The sequence below is a fragment of the Capra hircus genome, chromosome 22 (assembly GCF_001704415.2).
Source record: "Capra hircus breed San Clemente chromosome 22, ASM170441v1, whole genome shotgun sequence".
In the NCBI taxonomy this organism is placed as follows: Eukaryota; Metazoa; Chordata; class Mammalia; order Artiodactyla; family Bovidae; genus Capra; species Capra hircus.
In genome coordinates, this window is record NC_030829.1 from 21,195,588 (window position 1) to 21,217,646 (window position 22,059).

Below are 22,059 nucleotides of genomic sequence, written 5' to 3' on the forward strand. Positions count from 1 at the left end.
TGTTTGATGATGTCTTTAAATATTTGCCTTAAGAGAAGATGGATTTCATATCTGCTTCTACATTCAGTCTTTTGCAACATCACATGTCATGTGGACTTTGGAAAACTCCACCGCATATATGGGAAAGAAATAGTGAAAAAGACAAATACCCCCCACCTATTAACATAGTTTTGACTTTGCCTACCGCCGGCCCCGCCCCACCCCCAAACACACACAGAGGGTCCGACGCAGACCACACTTAGAACTGGAGATGCAAAGTGATCTAGCAGTGGAGAAAAGTCTCCCAGTGGGGTGGCGTTTAAAAGGGTGCTCTGAATGAAAAAGAGTCCTTATGGGAAGACTTCTCACTTTCAACAGCATAGAAATCGTGCAGTGAGATCTCTATGCTGGTCTATCTCTATTCTGGTCCTGACCTGGTCCTAGAGTAGCTGCAAAAGTAATGACAGTTCCCTTATCCTCTCTGAGCCTCAGTTTCCTGGTCTGTTGTATGAGGAGGGTGATCTCTAATGTTACAGTCCCCACCCCACCCTCCAAGCATCTAGGAGGTCCCAGCGGGAACATTAGAGCATGGCTCAGGCGGTAAAGCGTCTGCCTACAGTGCAGGAGACCTGGGTTCGATCCCTGCGTCAGGAAGATCCTCTGGAGAAGGAAATGGCAACCCACTCCAGTACTCTTGCCTGGAAAATCCCATGGACGGAGGAGCATAGTAGGCTATAGTCCATGGGGTCGCAAAGAGTCGGACACGACTGAGCGACTTCACTTCACTCATTTGCCCAGCAGAGGGCGATGGAGACCATCCCTGGCTGGATCACCTCCACCCCGGAGGCCCTTCACTGCCTTCACCACCCAGACAGAAGGTTCCCTCGTGATCGGGGCGGTTTCCTCGGCACCAGCTGGCACCAGGTATCGGGCAACCTGGGCTGTCCCCGGGGGATGACTGCGAGCCGCTAGAGCCCTTCACATTGCTCCAAACGTGGCCAGGATGCTCGGATTCTCCCTAGAAGTATGTCTGGGAAGAGCAGAGGGAAAGAGCTGGTTTGGGCAAAGACACATTCCCCACCCCACCCCCACCCCCCTACTGGGCTGGTCGATGAAGAACCACCCAGGAGCTGTTGACTCCTCGCTGGGAAAACCGGGCGGGGTGGCCGGAAGGGAACAAGACGGAGCACCGCGCCAGCTCTCCCCCGGGGCTGCCTGCCTGCAGGCGCGGGGCGCGCTTGCATCAGCGCTGCCAGGACCCGGGCAGGGGCCGCCCGCGGTGTCAGCCGCCTTCCCAGAAGAATTCCACCGCCTGTGGCCAGGGGCCAGGCCTCTGTGGGGGCGGGGGCTTTTGGTTTCAGAGGATGACACCACTCTCTCGCTGCGTCTCCTCGCCCTCACTCTGTTGTCATGGAGATGACGGCATTCTGGTAGCCTTGGCAAGGCCAACCCGACCTCGAGAAGTGACCCGGAGCTCGGCCCACTCAGGAAACCACTGGCTCGAGGATGCCCGCCCTAAGACATGGGGCTGCGCGTCCCGGATTCTCCCCTGGGGGTGCCCTGTTGGGCCACCTTCCTAATTCCACAGGATTATCAAGATCTCAAAGCACTCTCGCCAAGGGTCTTAGAAACAACCCTAAAAAAAAAAAAAAAAATCGAAGCCCAAAGAAGAGCCCTAAAACAGCACATACCAGACAGACCTTAGAATGAATCCTCTAAGATTTTTCTTTTTCCTTACCTTTCTTTCCAGAGAACATTTTCTTATGATTCTCTTCAAAAGATTCTCTGGCTACAGCTTCACTTTGAGTGAAGCAATGTTTGTTTTAATTCGCTTTGGCAAGCTTGTGCCACTTAGAATGTGCCAGGCAGAGAGAATAGGGGGTGATTCTACAAATAGTACTAGCCAGCATGCCTTTAACACGTTCAACCACGCAGAGAGGTAAACTCACTTAACCTTCCCTACAAGCATAGGAGGTAGGTCTTGTCCAGTTCTAGAAAAGGGAACTCAGATTATCCAATGAATCGTAGACCAGCTTGGAAGCCAAATCAGATCTGAATCCTAAACCAAGGATCTTAACCATTACCAAGCAGCCTCTCAAAGCATCAGTTAAAATGGTGGCTATGACCTTTAATCTCTGGAATTAATGCATTTTTACTGCACTGAGACCATGCATTTAATTTTTGTGTGTAAATATATAACAACTGGGAAGGTCAGGACAAAAATAAACCTAAAGAATGAAGAAGAATTCTATAATCATAATATAAATGCAGTTGCTACTGCTGCTAAGTCGCTTCAGGCGTGTCCGACCCTGTGCGACCCCATAGACGGCAGCCCACCAGGCTCCTCCATCCCTGGGATTTTCCAGGCAAGAACACTGGAGTGGGTTGCCATTTCCTTCTCCAATAAATGCAGCTAACACTGGCTGAATACCCATTATGCCAGGAACTCTCTACAATCATTACCACATTTGATAGAACTCTTTAAAGTCAGTTCTGTTACTTGGGTCCCCACTTTGCAGACAAGGAAACTGAGTCACAAAGGAACAAAGTGACTTGTCCTTGTACATCTGGTAGATTAATATTAATTAACAGAATCGTGTGCTGATCTAAGGTAGGCATTCAGTAAAATCACACTCTGCTTAGGAGAGAATGGAGGACAGAAAACACAAACACCTCAAGGAAACCTCATTCATTCAGATCATTTCCATCTAAGATATATTAAATTTGAAAGCAGGCCAGGGTAGGGTTCCTTTTATTCCCCTGGGGGGAAAAAGCATTGCTAAGCAAGTAATAAAAACATGCTGAGAATATTTCTGTGGGACATTTTAGAATTTAGAATGCACTTTGTACCCAGGATCTAACTTCATCTTTACCACACTCCTGAGAAGTAGTCAGAACCAGTCACTTTAGTCCCAGGTTACAGGTGAACTGCAAGAGGCTTTGCAGAGAAAACTTTTTAACTGTTAAAGAAAACAAGTAATCTTTAAGGTTGCAAAAGTAAAGCACCCACAAGAGATAAAAAGTGGAAGCAATCCAAATGTCCATTAACAAATAGGTGGGTAGATAAAATGTAGTGTATACATACAGTGGACTTATTTAATCTTAAATAGGAATGAATGTCTGACAGGCTATATCATGGGTGAACCCTGAGGACGTTATGTGTGTGATTCCAATTAAATGATGTATGGTAGACAAACTAATAGAGATACAAAGATATAGAGGTTATCAGGGGCTGAGTGGAGGAGGAAAAAGGGAGTTACTATTTCACGGGTACAGAGCTTTTGTTTGAAAGAGTGAACAAGTTCTAGAAATGGATGATGATGATAATGGTACATCACTGTGAATATACTTACTGCCCTTGAATTGTATGCTTAAAAATGATAAAAATGGTCAACTTTGTATGTTTTATCACAATGAAAAAAAATGTTTAAAAAGAGGAAACTGCCTTAGCACTCCCCATTCTTATGTGACCTTTTCTTTTCAGAAGGGAATTCTCACGTGCTTATTAAAGCAGAAGTGGCTTAAACCCAGACCCGTGTCTTAGCTTCACAGGGACTGCTGCCACCGCTTGAAAGTAAGAAAACATCACACCTTTAAAAATAGCTCACAATCGTGCGTTTTTGCTAACTACAGGAGCCCGGTATTCCCCTCAGGTATTCCACATGAGCAAGATCTGTCCGGGAGGGGGCTGAAGCGGCAGTGAGTCACTGGTTTGGCAGGTGAGGTCATCGTGGGGTGACCGTCTGCGTCAGGCGGGCTCCTCACCTCCCACTTCTCCCATCTTCTCCCTTCAGGGGCGGCCAGGTCACCAGCCAGCTTAGCTGGAAGTCGAGCTGCTCCAGTGTGATGTGCACCGGGAGACATTCCTCTTTATGACTCAGTGATTCAACTCCCCAGCAGATGGGCTCATAAAGCCTCCGGTAACCAAAGCCAGCTCCGAGGTCAAGACCCCAGACTGCCAAGTCACACTCTATAAGTAAAAGAGGGCAGACGTACATCCTTGGGAAGGGAGAGGAAAGAGCTTATTTTCTGTTTGGTGGAATGCTAACTATCTAAGAAATGTTGGAATGGTTCTACTTATCTTGATTATCCTGATTAAGACAACTTAGGAAAGTGGCGCAGGGAAAGGGACAGTAAATATTTGCTGAATGATTCTTACTTTGGAGGAGTTCAACTGCAAAGACAATCCCAAAGTACAAGTAGAAAAATAGATATTCTTATAATACTTACTTTCCACCAACCTTGATTTTCTCACAGGGGGCCCCAGAATGGGGGCTTGATATATTTTCCTGCCAGTGACAGAGGTTTCATGCAGACAACTATGGTATTAACACAAAAAATCATAATATTTAGGCAGGTAACTAGGTTATTAAGAGGTGGTAATAAGAAGGGACTTTCTTGGACATATTTGTACACTCATCTAGCAACCATTAGCAGAGGTGCCATGTATGTATTTAAGGTGAAAGAGAGAGAAAGAGAAAGTTTTTGATTTATTTATTTTGCCTTTTTTCTCTTTCGTCTGTGTGCTGTTGAGTCAATCCAGGATGGTTGAAGGCACATGGGTGTTAGCATCAGACAAGCCCCGTATTAGTCAGTCAGAGACTCTTGGTTGAACTAGGTTCAAATCAGCTGGAAGGGGAGAAATTCAGGGGGTGACTCCAGCACAGCTGTATCCCAGAGCCCAGATGGTAATGTTAGGGATCTGTTATTCCATCTCTCTCAGCTCTGCCTTCATGGGCCTGTGAGGTACCCAAGAATCTTCCCAGGAGCTCTGGGCTTATATTTGCCTAGTATATCTTCTCTCCCATCATAAATGTCTCACAGGCTGAGAACCTTACAGTCTGAGAAAGAGGTGGAAGCTGTTTCCATAATCAAAGGGAATGGTTGCTGGGCAGGCAAAAACAATAGGTGTGCACTCCCTGTGTGTAAATGCCTGCCTGTGGGAGAGAGGGGTTGCAGTGCAGGTGGTGCTTTCCTGGGCTTGCCCGTGAGTCAGCCCTGGGTGGCGAAATGTGTGTGCTCTGGACTCAGCGGACCGGAGTCGAAACTGGCTCTTCACTCGCTGTGTGGTCTCCAGCAACTCACTTTGCAGTAATCATGCTAATAACTACCATGTTTTGAAGGTGAGACATATGCTAGGCATTCGGTCTATTAGCTCAGCGACTCCGCAGAGGAGTTAACATTGCCCCATCTTACAGATGAGGAAGCTGAGGGCCGGAGGCAAGACGTGGTCTACCTGTGGTCACTAAGCTGGTAGTGGGCACTACAGCCAAGGGCACTCTGATTCCACGTGGTCTTTCTGGGCTTGAGATGGAGGAAGAGAAGGAGGTGGAAGAAAAAGAGGAGTCGGAATAATAAAATGCCAACAACATTTTACATATGCAGTGAATCTAGTTCTCTGCAGCTGCCCCCCACCACCTCTGTCTTTTCCTTACTTCCTTTCTCTTTTTCTTTTTTTTGATCCCGTATTAGGGTCCTGGATTTCCCCCTCCACAAACACATGTTTCCTTCCTTCTTTGACCCTCTCCCTTCCTTCCATCCATTTTTCTTTTTAATTTTAAAGTCCCCACCTGGTCCAGGGTGACATTTCTGCATCACCAAGGGGGGCAGGATAGACACTGGGGCTTTCTTCATTTTTGCAGCACTCACCAGCCTACCTGTGTCCCCACCCCTAGCAGAACCCACACCCATCAACTCCAGTGTAGCACCAGGGCCTGGCCAAGATCAGGTTCTAATTTCACTCAGGACGCAGAAATCAAGGCAAATGGGATTCTTTCAATCCCCCACCTCAAGCCCGCGTGCTCACATGCTCACTGATCTCTGCTTGAAAGCCCTACTGATTTGTTTAATCTGAATCTCCCCTCTGGCCAAGGTGGCACAGGTGCAGGGCATCTTTCCCCAGGACCCTTGCCTGACCTCCCCGTCACCCCCTCCTGCTTGCCTGGGGAGCCTGCTCAGAGGCTTGATGAAAGAGAAAGGAAGTGAGCACCAGGCAAGACAGCCTTAGGGTTTTGCGATAAGCTCCTTTAATTTGGACTTGTCGTAACTAGAAATCAGGAGGAGTTGACACTCAGAACGGGGAGCTGGGCTCTACTCTGATCCTAGGCTGGGGAGGGGGTGGGGCTGCCCCCCACGCCCCACCCTCCTGGGCAGACTCAGGGGTGAGATCTGGAAGACTGCTTTCTTGAGGAAGGGGGCTTGGAAAACACTGAACCTTTAGCTTCTTAATGACCAGGTCCTGTAATGTTCTGACCTCAGATAGGAAGTCTGCATAGGTGACCGAGCTGAGAGGGTTTTGTCCCCCTCTTTGCAATCCCCACACTCCCTCCTGAAGGCTCACTGAATGTGTTTGAGAGCGTGTGAGTCATTCTGCATGCGCCCGTGTGTGCTGTTTGAGGGCCTCACCCCCTGCCCGAGCCCCTCTGGCCACTCCCTGGGGGTTCCGCCCTGAGGCGGGCCCCGCAGTAGGATTGAGGGCCTCTGTTTAGGGGCAGCATTCTGGCAGCACTAGTTCACCTAGAAGGGAGGCTCTGAAGAGCAGAGGGGTGACGTGGGCAGCAAAGGAGGCAAGCGTGGCAAAGCTCCTGCTCACTAAGTACCAGCCTGACCCCTAGAAACAGAGTACTCATCAACCCCCGTTTTGTAGATTGGGAAACTGGGAGTCTGGGAAGGAACCCGCTCCCTGAGTGGTTTCATTTCACGGGCTTCAGTCACCCTGACAGGACCAGGCACCTGGGCACCCTGAGTTCCTCACTCTGGGCTTCTCACCCTTGAATGTGCTTACGCGTCACCTGGGGGAGCTTGTTAAGATGCAGATTCTGATCCAGCATCTGAGAGCTTCATTTCTAACCTGCTCGCAGGTTTAGGGCCACGTGAAGAGCGAGGCCTCAGTTTCAGGCAGTCTTTCCACGGAGCTCCCAGCAGGGTGAGCTTCAACTCACAGCTCCAGCGGCATGGAGAGGAGGCCAGCTTGAGATATGCTGTGAGTATAAAATAGCCACCCAGTTTTGCAGACGTAGAGTAAAATGATGTACAACATCTCTTGAATAACAAGAGATCTCTTCATTGCATGTCAAAATGATACAATGCTAGCTATCCTGGGTAAAAGGAAAGCTATTTTAAAATTTATTTCACCTGCACCTCTTTACTTTTTCAGTATGAGTACTAGAAAATTTTACATTATGCACAGAGATTGTGTTATATTTTCACCAAAGTGCTCCTCTCTAGATCTCTCAACCAGGCAGGGCTGATTTTGCCTGCCTTCTCAGCAAATGCCCCCTCCCCAGGGAATATTTGGCAATGTCTGGAGATAGGTTTGGTTGTCATCCCTGGAGGGTGGAAGGGATGGGGAGGCAGGGGTGGCTGCTAGCATCCGATGAGCAGAGGCCAGGGATGTCGCTGAATATCCCGCAGTGCACAGTCCAGCCCCAAATGTCCATAGTGCCAAGACTGGGAAATCTGGTTTCAAGTCCTCCCTGGTATCTCCGAAATGATTTATTTTATGACTTATGCATCGCTTTTTTCCCCTCTACCAGTGTATGAGTCTCATGAAATTAGGGACGTTGCCTGCCCGAGTCTCTGGGACCAGCGCCTGGCATGAGGTACGAATGGTATCCTGTAATCCTCGTTCATATTAATACAGTGTATTAATAACACAGCGTCTCTCTAAGCACCTGAGCCAAACAAGTGGTTTGAATTCATCCGTGGAAGTGAACACAGACCCACAAGCCAGGGATGGGCCTCAGAGGGCAGTGAGACCACTCTGCCCTGAAATCACGCTAGGAAGTGCACATTCTGAATGTCTCGGCTGGTTGGCACTGTTACTTGACTGTGTGCAGGTGGCAGGTACTACCCCTGGGAGCAGAGGTAGGAATTGTCTGTGCAAGGCTGCCGCCCCACCCTGACAGGCCTTTCACAGCACAGGCTGCTTTGGTTTCCAGTGACTTTATTTACTACCCAGTGGTTTCAAAGGCCTGACTCAGGCCATCTGATTGGTTGCCTTTTCTTAGTTGCCGAGGCTGTGGAAGCCCAGACCCAGGATTTTTGAGGAAGAGTCATCTCCCAGCTGTCTCCCTTCGCAAGAGGCTGGCGGGTGGGGAGGGTGAGGCAAAAAAAAGCAACTCAGGTCCACCCAGGGCGTGCAAGGGAACAGAATCAGGACAGATTAATTTCTCTTGTTCAGATAACTCTTTAATCTTTGATGTAAAGTCTTGCAAGCTGGTTCTGGGCCTTCTCCCTTTCTCACTTGTCACTCCCTAGGGTGGGGCCCAGTCCTGGTAGAAGCCTGGAGTCCAGGCTTGGCCCCAGAGGTAGGCTGTGTGATCCTGGGGGAGTGAGGCCAGCGTCCTGGGCCTCTCTTTTCTCCCCTCTAAGAGGGTGGAGGGGAGAGAGGAGAGAGGAGTGTGAGTCATGTGGTCTTTAGATCTTTTGATGCTTCCCCATAGTCTGCAAGAAAAAGCCCCAGCTCCTGAGCATAGCCTGGCTTTACTGTCACCTTCCTGCCTCTTGACCTGCAGTCCAATTTCTTGCCTCATGTGGTGGGAAATACATCCCAAGCTTCGGCCTAGGTGACCTGCCTTTGGCTTTGTTAGTGCTCCTTGCTATCTCTTGTTTTCTGGTCTCGGCACATGTCGTCCTGCCCTTCTGTGGAGTGTTCTAGTGTAGAGCTTAAAAGCTTGCTTGGTGGATCCCATGGCACAGGCTGTGTGCCCTTGGAGAAGTTTCTCACCCTCTCTGCGCCTTTTTCTCTTTTGGCCAATGACGATAACACTGGCACCTGATTTCTAAGGTCATTGTGCCCGTTAAATGAGCTAATGCTTGTTAACAACACTGCCCCAGACCTAGAAAGCAACAAAGAAAACAGTTCTGCTGCCGTTTGTATCACGTCTAGAACCCGTTCTCACTCATGTCTCTGGAATCAGCTCATTTGTCACCCTCTTCAGGGAGCCTTCCTTGATTGCCCACCTGTCAGCTGAGGCAGCTGCCCGTCCTGGGTGTTGTGACTCACCCTGACCTCAGCAGTGCCACCACCCTATCACCTGGGTGGTAACTCCTATTTGTTTGGCTTGCTCCCCTCCACACACTGTCACTTCCTCGCATTGAGAGGTTGGAAACAGATCACCTGCTGCTCTAAAACACAGGTGTGCATGAGCTGGTGTAGAGGGGACTCTGGAAACATTGTCACACGATGCTAAACTCTGAAAAGAGGGATGATTCTCTAAAAAATTACATCTAGGAGAAGCATCTAAGAAAGCTTTAAAAAAATAAAAACGATTTCCTCAGAAAAACCTGGATTGCCTTTGGACAGTCAGAAGCGCTGCTGACGCAGTCACCGGCATTGCCTCCACCTGCAGGAATGTCATTTTCAGGCAGGCACCTGCAGGCCTGACCCACCCTGATCAGCTCACACACTCTGCCCCAGAAATAAGGTGGTGATACAGGCCTATCGTCTAAATTAGGAAACTTTGGGGAGTGAACGGGGGTGCTATTTTTAACCACAAATGAGGTAGACAGCCCAGGGGCAATAAGCAGCACACACCCCTTCACTGTAAGGGAGGGGTCCTGGCACCTTCGCCTCTCACATCACGCACTTCCTGCCGTAGAAATGCCCAATAAGTGACGGTGCACACAGCTAGCATTTCTGGAGGGGTTGTTTCACATGTTCACTCACGCAGGCCTCCTAAGAACCATCTGAGGTGGGGACGCTGAGGCAGGATGTATTAGTAGCCTGTCTCCCCCACACAGGTGGGAAGGGGAACCCAGGCAGTCTGAGTCTAGAAGCCTACGTGTTGGCTAAATCAACAGTCTCCTCTCAAGAGTCGTCCCAGCTCTGAAAATCTGTGGTTCTTTACTTTTCTTTTCTTTTTAATTATCTTGATGGATTTGTTTGGCTGTGACAGATTCAGTTGCAGATCTTTGGTCTTGGCTGTGGCAGGCGGCGTCTTTAGTGGTCTCATGTGGGATCCCCTACCAGGGGTCAAACCTGGGCCCCCTGCATTGGGAATGCTGATTAAAAAAAACCGGTGGTTCTTTTCCTTTCCTTTCCCCTCCCTTTGTCTTCTCCTTCCTCTCCCAAGTCTCTCCCTCCTCTTCTCTTGTTCTTCTTTCTCTGACTAGTGTTTCCTTCTCTCTCTCTCCCTTCTGACTCCCACCCACCCCTCACTGCCTGTCGCACTACCCCTTGCTGGTTCTCCATCTTTGTGTATCTCCATGGCTTGCTTTTGAACTGTCTCTGTCTTTCTCTCAGTCTTGCTAGACTCTCTCATTGTGGACAGAGGCACAAAGGCGTCCACCGTGAGAGCAGAATCCAGCGGTTGGGCCGCCCCCTTCACACCCCAGCTGCAGCCTCTCTTGTGGTACAGACAACCGGCTGGACCATTTGATGGTTTTCAGTGGACATGCCTGTGATAGGGAAGCTGGGCTGGGCTCACCCTTCCGTTACAGGAGATGGACAATAGGGAAGGTTAATGGTACATCTTTGTGTTTGTCCAGAGGATGGTAACTGGAGCACATTGGTCACAATAAGTCATGCCTCTAATTGGGTGATGATCACCCCACATGAAATGAGTGTCTTTTGAATGGAGAAGGCAGTCTGGGAATATTGTTTTGAAGGCAAGGAAGAGGGCAACTGTTTCTTAAGAGGATGGGAGAGAGTGATGTTCCTCTCAAGCAAAGTGGGTGAACTGTGGGAAAAGCACAGCAGAAGGGGAGGGAAAGGAGAAGGGAAACTGAACAGGGGCCTTGGCAGCCCCAGGAGGATGTGCTGAGAAAGGGACCAAGAAGCCAAGGGGTGACAGATTTTTCAAAATTCCCAGTGAGACTTCAGCAGCGTCAGGCTTAGGCAGCCACCTGGTTGGCTGTGCTCAAAGGATTGCGCCTTTATTGAGGAGAGCAGGAGGGGGCGACCTGGAGAGAATTGCAGATGCCAGGCTCAAATCCCAGCCTGGGCCCCACCCTCTTTTCACCTTGGTTTCCAAGTGGGTGTTCGGCCACTGGAGGGGAAGTGTTCAGACAGAGTTGGCTGGTGCGGGTGAGTCAGGGCCCCACCCAGGGCCCGGGCAGCCCCGGGGGGGGTGGGGGGCCTCTCGCCTACAGGCCTGGCAGCAGCTGCTGGGTGTTATCAGGAGCAACGGGGCAGCAGGAGCCTGACAGGCCATTCAGATTCCCTCCAGATGACCTGTGGCCATGGAGTCTAGCTCCAGAGCCCTGTGGTTCTGCTGGCTCCATTTGATCTGAGCATCTGCTAAGTGTTTGCAATTTCAAGGTCAACAGTGCAAGGGGAGAAAGCCTTGTAGGGTGATCAGCCTAGCTGGAAAGGACTGTCACCTAACAGTTTATTACCCAGCTCCCTTCAGTTGTAAGCCCTGAGAGGGGGAGTCCTGTTGTGGACCCCACTGCATCTGCAGCACTTGACACAAAGTCTGGGATCCAGTAGATGCTCCATAATGGAATGAATCAGCTGTGCCTTCAGATCTCCCTGCTGCCCCGACTGACTGTGTGACCCTGCCCAAGTCCCTTAACCTGTCTGAGCTGCCCTTCCATCAGTACAATGGGAGAAAGCCAGTAAAAGTATAAACTCTGGACACCATCGCCCTCCTGCCATGAACTAGGATAGCTGTCTGGGGGTGGAGGTGGGGGGCATCCAGTCTGTAGCTGTCACTCAAATATGGGGGGAAGTGCACACGGAGGAGATGCTTTCATGTTCGGAAAGTCTGCAGCTTCTGTGGCGGGTAGTTCCAGGTGCGTCGTACAGATGTTACTTTTTAGGAAGACGGTGTGGTTATGTGGTTAAGGGTGCTTGTTCTGGAGGCGCCATACCTGGGTTCAAATCCTGCCTCCACCCCTTACTTCCTGTGTGGTTCTGGGCAAGTTACTTGGCCTCTCTGAGCCTGTTTTTCTGTGTGTAAAATAGAGTGATATCATGAGGTTTCAAGGAGACCCATCCCAGGCTGACCCTGGCACAGAGGAAACCCTCAATGTATGTAAACTGTGATCACTAATTTCCATCCCTCAACCCCTTGAAGCAGACAGGACTCTCCCCAGGGTGCAAAAGAGGAAACCAGAGCCGGCCAGGTGGGGAGGCGCGCCTGTCGGCAGAACCCTAACTAGATACCCCCCTGCTCCCGAGGCCCACCACAGTTGCCAGAAATAAGGTGAAGTATGGCCACCCCTGCCTCCACCCGCTGCCCCGGGGGAGAAGTGAAACACGAACCCACCAGGGTAAGAAAGAGGAGAAGGAACCAGCTGAGGTGAGGACTGGCCAGTGGCCCCGAATCCTGTCAGAAGGACAGTCTGGGGCAAGGTCAGGTCCAGGTCGGTGAGAGGGTGGAGGCAGTGGGAGGATTGTGTGACAAGAGGGGTCTGGTGGCTGAGCTGGCCGTCAGCGAGGGGTGAAGTGCTGGTCCCAAGAATGCGGAAGGAAGCCCTTTTATCAGCATTCACAAGAACAGAGAGGGAAGTTGTTTGCATCTGGCCAGATACCTCAGCTGTGACCTCCTGTCTTTAAAGAGAGGGTCCCTGCAAGCTCCGCTTTCAAAACTCTCTTGGGAGAAAACTCATGGCCCCGATTCTTAGAAATTGCCCTCATCCCAACGCAATAAACAGCTTAGCAGCTTTCTGACTTTCTGACCAGCACCCAGGGCTTGACCTTCCGCCTGGGAGACCGTCAGCCTCTGAGAGTTGGCATGCCTATGCTTTCACTTTACCCATTTTACAGACAAGAAAACTAAGGTTTAAACCTGGCCTCAGGTCCTAGCACTGCCATTACTATCTTTTGGGTCCCAGTGGCTCACAGCCGGACCTGGTTTCCCATTCGTAAAAGGCAGAGGTGTTTAGGCCTTATCTTCCTTTCTGTCCTTCCATCCCTCCTGAGCAAAGGGTGTGGAATTCTAAGGAGAAAAGTCACCTAACCAAGTGGTGTGGATTAGCCAACAACCCAGCCCTGAGGTCAGCCTCTGGAAGCAGTTTAAGGTGGCCCAGGGATCTGAGACTCCACACCCCCGCAAGCAAGCAGCAGCATCCCCTCCCGCACGGGGCTGCCTCCCTTCCTGAGCGATTCTGCTCTGATTCCGTGGGTGAAGCAGCTGTGCTTTCTGCAGTGCCCCAGTGCCAAGCTCATAGCACGTCTTAGACCAGGCAGGATCCTCCGTCAGGGATTACTGTCCCAGCCTGTAATAAGTACCTTCCATGGGCCAGGCTGCGCTCAACAGTAACCACCTCTCCCCCCGTGCAGCAGCCCTCGACGAGGCAAACAGTTCTTATACCCATACTACACCCATGGAAAGCTGGGGCTCATTCAAAAGCAGAGATCCCAACCCACTCTAAATGACTCCTCTGGATAGAGCTGCTCCATTTAAATCAACACCCGAGTAAATGGATTAAGTGTCATTTTCTTTCTTTTTTAATTAAAAACATTTTTGCCCTGTAATGAATATGGATTGCTTGGCGTTTTGAAAGGGAGTAGCCAATGGAAGCATTTACAGATAATTTGCTGTGTCGTCTAGAATTTGATTTAAACTAATCCAGTTTGGGGAGGGCTATAAATAAAATTGTTCATGAACTGATCGTTCTAGAAGCTGAGTTGAGGTTCTCTAGACTTTCTCTCCCATTGTGAACGTGTTTGAAAATGTCCGTGATCAGGTAAAAATCTAGTTTAAATTTAATGCTTGCAAAGTAGTGAATTCAGGATAAATGAACTGGCCTGGGACAGGCTGTGTGCTCAGAGGCATGGGGGCATGTTGCCTGCCCCACAGCTGAAAGCATTTTAAGGTCACTTGGAGAAGGCATTCATTACAGCCTCCTGGGTCTGCTCTCCCTGGACCACAAGGTCCCTCTTTGCATCCAAGAGAACAGTCTGCCCCCAAATGGGCAGCCAAGTGAAGATGGCATGTCGGGGTTCCCGCAGCCACACTGCGGTTTTATGATGAAATCTGGCACTGAATATGGTTCACGTTCAGCCAGTCAGGAGATTTGAGGAATCTTTTATAAATGTTACCAGCAAAGGCACAGTGGCTGCCTGTGTCCGGGGCCACCCAGAAAATTGGAAAAGATGAGACCTCTGACGTTCACTTGATGGCCACATGTTTGGAAGTAGCCCCTCTCCGCATGTCCCTGGGGGCCCGGTGCTCCCACCTTTGTCCAGTGTGCCCTGGGAGCTCCACTTTCCTACTAGATTCCCCCTGAAACAAGGAGACCTTCTCTGTTGACACCCTTTTCTGTTTGTAACTGTTCCTTTCTCAGACAAGTGGCACCAGCTCTCCATTGGCCTTCATTATATTCAGCAAATTTCATTTATTTATTCAATAGTGATTTATTGAACACCAACTGTATGTACTGGGGTTACAGCATAGAGCAAACAGATAGCATGACGAGCATGTGCTGCCTATAACACCCATGGTACCCATGCTCCAAGAGCTTCTAATTTCGCAGGGGGAGAAAGGCAGTCATCTGCTGTTAATACTACTAATCATTTAATTGCAATTCTGACAAGTGTTGTGGAGAAGCTTTGGGGCTTTGAGGGCAGATGAGAAAGAACATGATTTGATGAAGTGGGAGCACCCAGGATTCAAAGAAGGCTGTTTGGAGAGAATCATGTCTAAACTGAGATCTAGAGATCGGAGGTATTTGAGGTCCAAACAGGGAAAGGGAATTATTCCAGACAGAGGGAACAGAGTGTTCAAAGGCCAGGCAGGCATGACTTGTTGAAGGAAATGGAGGGACAGTGTTCTGTCTGTGGAGTGTGTGAGTATGAGGGGGAAGGAGATGGTGGTAGATTATGAAGGGTAAGTCAAGGATGATGAAGAACTCATAAGAATGTGTCTCTGAGCAGGGGAGGTGATGTTGTCCTTTTGAACCTAAAATGATCACTCTGGTTACTGTGGGGCGCTGAGTAGATCAGAGCAGGGGAAATGCAAAAGCTGCAGGCCTGGGCCAGCTCATGTGTCACATTTGTGAGAATTAGGAGAAAATATCCAGCCCTACCCCCCACCCCCACAAGAAAGACACAGGTCTGTAGACACATGCTTACAGAATGGAACCTGGTCTGAATTTTGGTGCCCACTAACTCTGAGTCAGAACCCTTGTGCAGTGAACCACTTGTACACATGTATACAATGGCCATGGATAGACTCTGAGAACAGAGAAATCAGAAGACGGTAGAACATTTGCTGACAAATCTGCCTCGTCCTCTTCAAGCACCTGGAATTCTGAGTTCTTGAGCTCAGAATTCATGTTTGTAACCCCAGTGCACGTAGGAGATGCTCCAAATGTTTGCTAAATGAATTCTTCTTTGGCCTTCTTTTTTTTTTTTCCTTTAGACTTTCTGTCATCTTGTTCTCTTCTTCTAAATTCATAGTGGCTTCCTGTTCACACACACCTGCTGGGTGTTAGGAGGCACTGTTAGGCACTTGACCTTTTTAGTCCTCTAAACATCTTATCCTCTGTCCATTTGACAGAGACCAGGCCAGGGTCACATGGCTAGGGAAGGTGAACAGGGATATTTCTAAATCCTTGACAGGCTCGTTGTGCTGTGTATGAATCTATCAAGTCTTGGGGTCAGGTGGGAACAGGGCGTGGTGGCATGCCTTCTGATAAGGAGTCTACGGTTGAATCTCTAAACCTTGAATCTTAGAATGTCAGAGTTGAAAGGGACCCCTTGGGGCCTCGTGTTACAGATGGGCCCCTGATCCCCCAGAGAAGGGCTGGAAATTGTTCAAATGTCATTGAGTTAAGTCAGAGCCAGAGCAGAGCTAGGAACCAGGTCCCTTAACAGGTCTGGAAGAAAAAGATAGATATCAGAAGCGGAGATTAGAAGAGAGAGACCAAGGGAGTGATCACTCTCTAGGGATGGTATCTGACTGCGATGGGTATCAGTGAGGCGGCCCAGGGTTAGCTCAGGACAACAGCGTCGTAGGCGACTATGTGAAAGGGAAGAGCAGGCGGAGGAAACGGAACTTCTTCAAGGACTTAAGCAGGTCTCTAAACTGGAATTCATTTGGATCCAGCCTGGCCATAGACTTTCTTTTAAAGTTTTTTTCTTTGAATTTTTTCTAAATTGAAGAATAATTGCTTTAATGTCGTGTTAGTTTCTGCTGTACGGCAATGTGAATCAGCCGTTAAGTATGCATATATCCAGTATTGTTGCCTAGAGAATCCCAGGGACAGAGGAGCCTGGTGGGCTGCTGTCTATGGGGTCGCACAGAGTCGGACACGACTGAAGGGACTTAGCAGCAGCATACATATATCTCCTCCCTCTACAGCCTCCCTCCCACCCCCCACATCCCACCCCTCTAGGTCATCACAGAGGACCGAGCTGAAATGTTCTATTGTAGTATATAGTTGCTTTATGATGTTGTGCACAGCAAAGTGAATCATTTATGGGGGAGTGGTGGTGGTAGGAATTGGGTGGCTGGGATTGACATATATACACTACTAAACACAAAACAGATAACTAGTGAGAACCTACTGGCCATAGACTTTTCAGACACGAAGTCGACTTTCTTGTCCCGGGCCGATGGCCAGGACAGTGTTCACTGTCACCAAGCCACTGTGAATGGCCACCAGGCAAGGTGAGAGAGAAGGCCTGGTTCCTCTCCCTGGGGCTTGCGGCCCAGGTGCCCTCTGAGGGCCCCACTCCAGTTCCCAGTTGGTGCCGGCTTGGGTTTTTCCTGCCTCTGGGTCTGCATCACAGCGCCTCTTATGTCACATTGCTTCAGGTCCCACTAAGCATTGCTCTGAGCTGGAAAATCCTTCGGAGCCCGCCTAGCAGCACATGATCGTAGCAGCAGGAAACTGATAGCCAGGCTCCCAGGGTATGAGGTTTCTTCTTGGTGGGTGTTTGGGAGCGTGGGGCGGTGTCGGGGTGGAGTGGCAAGGGATGGTCAGGAGAGAGCAGTGGAATCCCAAAAGAAGGAATCCCTCAGACAGTTTCCGGCCAGTTTTCTTTTCTGAAGTGGCCTTTGCTTCCAGCCCCAGGTCTGTCTCCCTGCATTGGGTCTTCATGGAGCCTCTTGGGGAACATCTCAGGATTCAGAGTCCAGCCCCTCAATTCAGGGACTGCAACTTCTGTGGTTGAGTAGTAGTAGCAATGGTAAGAATGGAAGTAAGAGTTGTCATTAATCAAGTCTTTTGTAGATGGCAAATTCTGTATGCAGTAGAGTACCCAGCACACAGTAAGCCCTCAATTGATCGCAACTTTATTTTTTGTTTTTACAACTTATATTTCATATTGGAGTATAGCTGGCAACCCTCTCCAGTATTCTTGCCTGGAGAATCCACACAGACAAAGGAGCCTGGCAGGCTATAGCCCATGGGGTTGCAAAGAGTCAGACATGACTGAGCGACTAAGCACACACACATAGCTGATGAACTGTATTGGAATATAGTTGATTAACAATATGTTAGTTTCAGGTGTACGGCAAAGTGATTCAGCTATACATATACCTGTATCTGTTCTTTTTCAAATTCTTTTCCTGCTTAGGTTATTACAGAAAATTGAGTAGAGTTCCCTGCACTATACAGTAGATCCTTCTTGGTTATCTATTTTAAACATAGCAGTATGTATACGTCCATCCCAAACTCCCAATCCCACAAATGGCAGCTTTATTCTAACACATCCCCCTGAAGAAGCAGGCATTAGTCTCATTTTACAGATGGGAAAACTAAGGCTCGAGACCACGAGTCACTTTCCCAGAGTCGCTGAGTTACTTGTTCATCCACTTACTCAACAGCTATTTACTGGGTCCCCGCTGTGTAGCGGCCACTGTCCTGGATGGGGCAGAGGGAGCTCAGAGCGCAGTCCCTGCCTCCCATTCACAGGTAGACCTTCTTGTGGAGGAGTCCCGCTGTGAGCACATAAGTGCGTCAGCAAGGACAGTGCCTGCAGGTTGGGGTTGGGAGCGCACAGGCAAGGAGATGCAGAGTCGGGGGGAACAGTGGTGTTTCCTGGCTGTGCCGCATGGCTTGCAGTGTGTTAGTTCCCTCATCAGGGCTGGGACACAGGGCCCCACAGTGAAAGCGCTGAGTCCTAATCTTAGAAAGCCAAGGAAGAGGTGTTTTAGAAAAGATGCTGAGGGGATGCTTTTCTTCACGATGATGTTTGAGCTGGGGTTGAATGGGTGAGAAGGAGCCAGACCAAAGGCCCTGGGGTGGGAAAGGCCTGGTGAGTTGACCAGAGCTCCGAGGACGGGGAGAGGTGAGCAGTGAGGAGCGTGGGAGGGGGTGCGCTGGGAAAGCAGGCGGACCTGGGTCACAGCAGGTTTCTAGACCCCAGGGAAGAAATGGAGGCATGAGGGTCTCAGTGGAAAAGGCAGGATTTAAATCTGTAAATTCAGCCTGGGCTCTGCCCTCTTCGCCTCAGCCTTGATTCTGAGCTAGACTTGGCGGGAAGAGAGGCTGGCTGGGACCCCTCTATGCTCAGAGTGCGTCGTAGGATAGGCAGAGCTCATTTTCCAGCTCCACAGCCTGTCGGCCTGTGGGTTCCCCAGTGAACCTGGGGGATCAGACAATCAGCCCTGAGGAAGGAGCCCCATTTTAGCCCAGGACTCTGCCTTGCCAGCTACCCCCAGACTTCTGGGCCCACTCCTTTCCTCCACTCACAGTTCCCTTACCTTGGAGTCAGCACTAGCCCCTCTTGAGCTCAGACCCCACAGTCAAACCAGTAGGATGGAGAACAAGTCATTTAATTGCTCTCTGGGCCCCTTTTCCCTGACCTATGAAATGGGCCAAAACCTGTCTGCTCGCCTCAGGCTGTGAGTGAACATTAAACCTGATGGGATGCTGTTAATGAACTCGGCCTGCTCTGGGCCGAGGGTGCACTCAGGGCTTTCTGTGCAGGAGTTGACCTTACTGTCATGTGAACGATATGGAGCAGTGATGGTTATCGGGCCAGCTTTGAGAGCACGTGGCCCATGAAGTCATGCAGAGCCACCACGCGCTTCCAAGGGCCCCACACTTGGTTTTATACTCAGTCATTGCTGTCTGGAAATTCCTGATACTTTTTCAGCATAGGGCCCTGTATTTTCATTTTGCTTGGGGCTCTGCAAATGATGCAACTGGTCTTGATGACTATATATTCATTCATACATTCAAGATAGATTTATGGAGCCAGCATGGCATATGGTCCTAGAGAGAGAAGAGTGACCAAAGCAGAATTCCTCACCTCCATGGAGTTTACTTTGCATTACTTGGTTCAAAGAGGGTAAATTATTTGCTCAATGTCACGCAGTGAATAAAGGGATGCCCAAGATCCAAATCAGAGCTCTTAACCACGGTACCATCTCCTTTTCAGCCTAACGCTGGAAAGTGTTTAACAGGACACCAACCCCAGAAATAGCCATATGGTTCTAAGTGCTGTAGGTATGTTAATGCATTACAGCAGCTTGTTTTAGGGTCAAGAAAATGGAGATCAGAGAGGTTAGGTAACTGGCTTAGTCACACCGCTGGTAAGGTGCAGAGCCAAGACAAGGAGCCCAAACAGACTGGCTGAGAGCCGTCCTCCAAGCCGCTCTAGCATACTGCTTTTTGAAGTCATCACTCAGGAAACGGTGGCTTGTTATAATTATTTTAATCACCACCATTTTCGTTTTCATCTTCAGAGACCCCATGCAAGTGTGAGGACTGACCCACATCACTTTGTGCGAAATGAGAGGATTAACAAATGAGTGAGCAGATTGCTTTTACCCATGGGGAAACATCGACTGCTGCCCACCTCCATTCACGCAGCTCCCACGTGGCTTCTCACCAGGACCCTGACATCCAGCCTTCGCGGCCTTGCCTTCAGCCAGTGATGAAAGCTCTCCATGTCCAGGATGTAGAAAATAGGGTCGCGCCTTCCAGTAAACAGGCCGGGCTGAAGGGAGGGGATGCTGTGGGGAGCAGTGGTTCACAGTGATGGTTATCGCTGAGTACAAGCTTTCCTTTTCCTTCCTACGTGAAAATAGGGCTCGTCCTAGGGGTTCCCTCCCCTCAAGACTGTCACTGTTTAGAGGGTCTCACCCCCCACCAAGATTTGAGGAATTGATTCATCTGGCAGGCCTTGAGCATGGGGTGGTTTCTGAGACTCTGTGCAGACTTGCCACTCTTCCTCACTGACGTGTGATGGGCATAGTCATTCATTCATTACTCAACAAGTACTTACTGAGTACCTACTATGTGTCAGGTACTCTTGTAAGAACTGGGGATACAGCAGAGAATAAAGCAGACAAAAACCCCTGCCCTAAGGGAGTTTACATTCTAGTCCAAGATATTTCTAGCTGGGACTTCTTTGGATTGTATGGCAGACATCAGGAATTTTTCCTTCTTGGGCACTGGAATTTTTTCAATCTCATGAATATTATCAGGTTTTACCTAAGGACACAGTTAGGGTGCTTTTTATTTCAGGTGGGAGAGGAAATCTGGCACCTCTTACTCCCTTTTGGCCAGAATCAGTTTTTCTTTACAAGAAAACCTATAGGCCTGGGAGGAGCAAGACTTTAAAAGTTCATTTGTTATTTATACCTTCATGTGAATGAGTTTATGGGATCCTTTCTGAAGCATTATGGTTACGGGAAGTGAAGAACTGAAAGACTGAAGTAGAATATAGGACTTAGAAGATAAATCCAGAAGTGCTCATAGAGTCATTATTTCATTTGAATTCATCACATCTTACAAATCTGCCAGCAAGTCAGGAGCTTCTGTTTTCACTTTACAATGAGGAAGGTGGAGGTGGGAAAGCTGAAATGACTAGCTCAGTCACACAGCTAGTTAAGACTCAGAGCTATTGACTTCTGCCCTCAAGCTCCTCTTAACACCCTGTGGGTCAGGGGTCACTGTGTGTTGTGGAGGAGAGGGCAGAGGACATCTATGATCCCTTAAACTTGTGCTGATTTGGTTGGTTCTCACAACTTCAGCCTCAGCTTCCCTGGGGCTCAAGCCAGCACCGCTCATGTTCCTTAAGCAGTAGCTACAGCTTAGAAAGAACAGTGGAACAGAATGTCAGTTCTAAGAGGGCAGGGGCCGCATCTGTTTGGGTTACCCCTGAGGTCCCTGTGCCTGGAACAGCACCTGACCCCTAGTATGTTTTCAACAACTATTTGTCCAATAACAGAACATGGAGGAATGGATCTGCGGAGTAAACAGACAGTAATATCTCAACTGCATTACCAGTGATAATGAAGACTAATTTCTGCCTTTTGATGCTGTTTTGATTTTGTGATGCATTGTACACTTCCTGAGAGCAGGGTTTTTTTTTTTTCCAATTTCACTTATGCACTATGATGTCCCCAGCGTCTATTAAAACAGTGCCTGTCTGAGAGTAGGGGCTTAAGAAATATTTGCTGGGTGAACAGATGAGAGTCAAACATCTAGTTTTCTGTGAATGTGTAGCATCGGGGTGAAAAGCAAGGGATTTGAAGCCAGAGCTGAGTTGGACATCTGGCTCTGCCACTTCTATGACCTGGAGGATGTCACTGAGCCTCAGTTTCCCCAGTACTTACACTAAGGGATGTCGTTGTTTCTGCATCCAGATGTCCTGAGGATTAAGTGAGGTTGTGCAAACAAAGTTCTTGGAATAGCTCCAGGAACAAAGAAAAGGCTCCAGAGTTTTAAATTTCTTGTGTTTCTAAGAGTGTGAAGTGAAGTGTTACTTACTCAATTGTGTCTGATTCTTTGTGACCCCATGAACTGTAGCCCATCAGGCTCCTCTATCCATGGGGATTCTCCAGGCAAGAATACTGGAGTGTTGCCATTCCCTTCTCCAGGAGATCTTTCCAACCCAGGGGTCTAACCCAGGTCTCCAGCACTGCAGGCAGATTCTTTAGTCTGATTCTTTACTGTCTGAGCCACCAGGGAAACCTGAGAGTGACGGTGCATTAAAAAAAAATACTTTAAAATTCTTCAAAATCGAAATATTGTGGACATATAATCATTTGTTAGTTTCATGTGTTTTATATAAAGATTTGACATTCACATGCTTTCTGAAATGATCGTGATGAGTCTAGTAACTATCTGTCCTCATGCAAAGTTATTACAACATCATTGACCATATTTCTTATGTTGCATATTAAATCTCTATGATTTATTTTAAACTTTATTTTATATTGGAAT

General features: G+C 48.9%; 1 long non-coding RNA gene across 1 annotated transcript; it reads left to right on the forward strand.

Moving 5' to 3' along the window:
* On the forward strand, positions 742-21,626 carry LOC106503430. The gene is made up of 6 exons (XR_001917048.1): positions 742-903; positions 3,464-3,553; positions 3,774-3,899; positions 6,840-6,961; positions 7,515-7,580; positions 19,572-21,626. It is a non-coding gene; the product is annotated as an uncharacterized LOC106503430 (long non-coding RNA).